Here is a 4,042-nt window from a genome sequence, read left to right on the forward strand (position 1 = left end):
CGTTTGTTCATTGTTATGACCAAAATTCAGTTATTGGCATTGAGGTAATCACTCTACTTTAATTATGCTGCCTACAAAGGCTTACAGTACCTTCAGTTCTGAACAGAAGACTCATTAAAGCAATTCACCTCAAACTATTAAACTAAGAAATTAATGGCTCTGTCTACTGTGGCTCTTTTTGGCAGATTACTTGAATAAGATGAAGTTTTATGTAAAGCACATTATTTTTACTTTGTCCTTGCTTTGCAATCTATCTTGAGGTTTGATGACCTTCCTTCCAACTCATCATTCTAATCAAACTTTCTAACTTGTATTAGCTACTTCCTGTGGTGTGCATTTTATTTGAGTGAATGTGTATTTGTGTGTGTATATCTATTTAGGGCATAGAAGTTGTCACATGAAAAACAGTCTCAAGGAGTCATATGACAAGATGAAAGAGTATAAACATTAGTGAAAGAAAAATAAAATGGATTCCTCCCCCCATCCCCTGGTTTACAGCTTTGTCTTTTGGACCAAGAACTTACCTAATTCTTCTTGCCTGATGCAACATATAACAACTTGCTTTTAGAAAGGGATTTGGTTTGATGAAGTGCTTCTCAGCCTTTTGGCTAAGATCAAGTATAAGTATCTGTTTTTTTCAGTTTGATATCTGATATATCCTCTATCTGACTTTCCTTGTGGCTCAGCTGGTAAAGAATCCACCTGCAATGTTGGAGACCTGGATTCAATTCTTGGGTTGGGAAGATTCCCTGGAGAAGGGAATGGCAACTCACTCCAGTATTCTGGCCTAGAGAATTCCATGGGCTGTATGAGGATTTCAAAGAATCAAACATGAGGTTGCAAAGAATCAAACATGACTGAGTGACTTTCACTTCACTTTTATGAATTCATTCATACTGAGATGTAAATGATGCTTTCATCAAATATTGCTAAAGGACAGGGGTTTTAAATTTTAAAATAAATACCACTATAATTATTAATATAAATGTTCATGCTGAGTTCAGTATAAATTAACATTGTTCTTCAAAGATGCTACCAACATGATGATTATAATGTATAGTTTATATTAAGAAATACAAGGGTAAGACTCATCCCATTAGTTTGAAAAAACATTCTCTTTTATTTAATGACAATTCTTTGAGGTGGCTAATATTATTCCTGTTTTGCATATTTGCATCCTTAGAGAAGTCTCCCTGTAATTTTTAAAATGACATTGTTGAGGCAATTAGTAAATGCTTTTAAATCACTTAATTATTGGCAGGCAAGGGTGGTGGTGCAGAGTCCTTGCATTCATAGTTCAAACTTTAGTTAAAATATATTCCATACAGAATGCATACTCTTACTTACTTATATTTTCACTATTCCATGCATACTCTCACTTATTTATATTTTGAAACATAATAACACCTGTAAACTCTGAATGGAGGAGATGAGGTAAGTGGGCCTGTATGGCTATGAGTTTCTTGAGTTTCTTAATTTTCTTAAATTTTATATGAAATGGTACAATTTTAATACTGACTAAACAGTGAAATGTTAAAGATATACACTGAAACCCTAGGCACTGAATATATTGCAAAAAAAGTTTGTTGTTGTTTAGTTGCTAAGTCATGTCTGACTCTTTTGTGACCCCATGGACTATAGTTTGCCAGTCTCCTGTGTCCATGGATTTCGCAGGCAAGAATACTGGAGGAGTTAATATTTCCTTCTTCAGGGTTCTTCACAACCCAGGAATTGAACCTGTGTCTCCTGCATTGGCAGGCAGACTCTTTACCATTGAGCCACCTGGGTTAGCCAAAATCAAATAGTTAAATAAAAATGGAATTCTAAACAATGAAAATAACACAAAACTGCAGAGGAAATTTTAGAATGAACAAATTCCATGAAGAATCAACATATCAAACCTTTATATAAGATTAGTAGAAAACTTTAATATTTCTACATATATTAAATAAACTAAATTTATTATCAAAACTTATTCACAAAGAAAGCTGCAGCCCTAGGTAGGCTCACAGGTGAATTCTAGCAAATATTTGAGGGATACATAATACAAATCCTACACAAACTGTTTCAGAAAATTGAGTAGAAAATACTTTCAATTTGTTTAATAAAACATTAGTTACCCTGATAACAAAATTAAACAAAGTTATTACAAGGAAAAAAAAAACTACAGACAACTATATTTTATGAAAAAAGGATGAATATCAGCTAATAAAATTCTGCAATTTTATACTGACCAAGAGGGTAATAATAACAGGAATGCTAAGTTGGTTTAAACACTTAAAAAATTCAAAGTAGAGCTAGAACCCTCTTAGCACCGCCAACATTCATGTCATGGGTAACCTGTGAAAGAAACAGTTATCAGTCACCCTTGGTTGCATATGCACTTGGCCCAAGATTCAGAAAAGCTGAAATGGAGATCGTTGGAAAACTAGAGAAGCTACAGTTCCCATTGCTACCCCAAACTCACAAAGTAAGGCACCAGTAAATTAAAAAAAAAATTAATACAGCTTACCCCATTATCAGGATAACACTCATATAATAATTTCAATAAGATAAGAAAACCTTTAAATGATTCAATGTCCATTTATTATAAAAGCTCTCAGCAAAGATGAATAGAAAGAACATCTTTGATTTGATGAAAAGAATACACAAATTCCTTCAGCTAACATGACACATAGGATCAAGATGAACCACTTTCCCCATAAGATCAGAAATGAGACAAGTGTTTCTGCCTGCACAACTGATATTCAATATGCTACTGGAAATCTTTCCCAATGCAATCAATTCAGCTCAGTTTAGTCGCTCAATCATGTCTGACTCTTTGCAACCCCATAAAACGCAGCATGCCAGGCCTCCCTGTCCATCACCAACTCCTGGAGTTTATCCAAACTCATGTCAATTGAGTCCATGATTTCGTCCAACCATCTCATCCTCTGTGGTCCCCTCTTTCTTCAGCTCCCAATCCCTCCCAGCATCAGAGCCTTTTCCAATGACTGAACTCTTCGCATCAGGTGGCCAAAGTATTGGAGTTTCAGCTTCAACATCAGTCTTTCCAATCAACACCCAGGACCAATCTCCTTTAGGATGGACTGGTTGGATCTTCTTGCAGTCAAAGGGACTCTCAAGGGTCTTCTCCAACACCATAGTTCAAAAGCATCAATTCTTCAGCACTCAGTTTTCTTTACAGTCTCACATCCATGCATGACTACTGGAAAAACCATAGCCTTGACTAGATGGACATTTGTTGGCAAAGTGATGTCTCTGCTTTTCAATATACTGTCTAGGTTGGTCATAATTTTTCTTCTGAGTATGCATCTTTTACTTTCATGGCTGCATCACCATCTGCAGTGATTTTGGAGACCCAAAAAATAAGGTCTGCCACTGTTTCCACTGTTTCCCCATCTATTTCCCATGAAGTGATGGGACCAGATGCCATGATCTTCATTTTCTGAATGTTGAGCTTTAAGCCAACTTTTTCACTCTCCACTTTCACTTTCCTCAAGAGGCTTTTTAGTTCCTCTTCACTTTCTGCCATAAGGGTGGTGTCATCTGCATATCTGGGGTTATTGATATTTCTCCTGGCAATTTTGACTCCAGGCAATTTTGCTTCTTTCAGCCCAGCATTTTTTCATGATGTACTTACTCTGCATATAAGTTAAATAAGCAGGGTGACAATTTACAGTCTTGATGTACTCCTTTTCCTATTTGGAACCAGTCTGTTGTTCCATGTCCACTTCTAACTGTTGCTTCCTGACCTGCATACAGATTTCTCAAGAGACAGGTCAGGTGGTCTGGTATTCCCATCTCTTTCAGAATTTTTCACAGTTTATTGTGATCCCAGAGTCAAAGGCTTTGGTATAGTCAATAAAGCAGAAGTAGATGTTTTTCTGGAACTCTCTTGTTTTATCGATGATCCAGTGGATGTTGGCAATTTGATCTCCTGTTTCTCTGCCTTTTCTAAAACCAGCTTGAACATCTGGAAGTTCACAGTATATGTATTGCTGAACCTGGCTTGGAGAATTTTGAGCATTACTTTACTAGT

General features: G+C 36.2%; 1 pseudogene; it reads left to right on the forward strand.

The window, feature by feature from the left end:
• Nucleotides 1–588: 588 nt before the first annotated feature.
• Nucleotides 589–733, forward strand: LOC138431068 (U2 spliceosomal RNA; annotated as a pseudogene).
• Nucleotides 734–4,042: the final 3,309 nt, after the last annotated feature.

This window comes from Ovis canadensis, chromosome 1 (genome assembly GCF_042477335.2).
Source record: "Ovis canadensis isolate MfBH-ARS-UI-01 breed Bighorn chromosome 1, ARS-UI_OviCan_v2, whole genome shotgun sequence".
Lineage (NCBI taxonomy): Eukaryota > Metazoa > Chordata > Mammalia > Artiodactyla > Bovidae > Ovis > Ovis canadensis.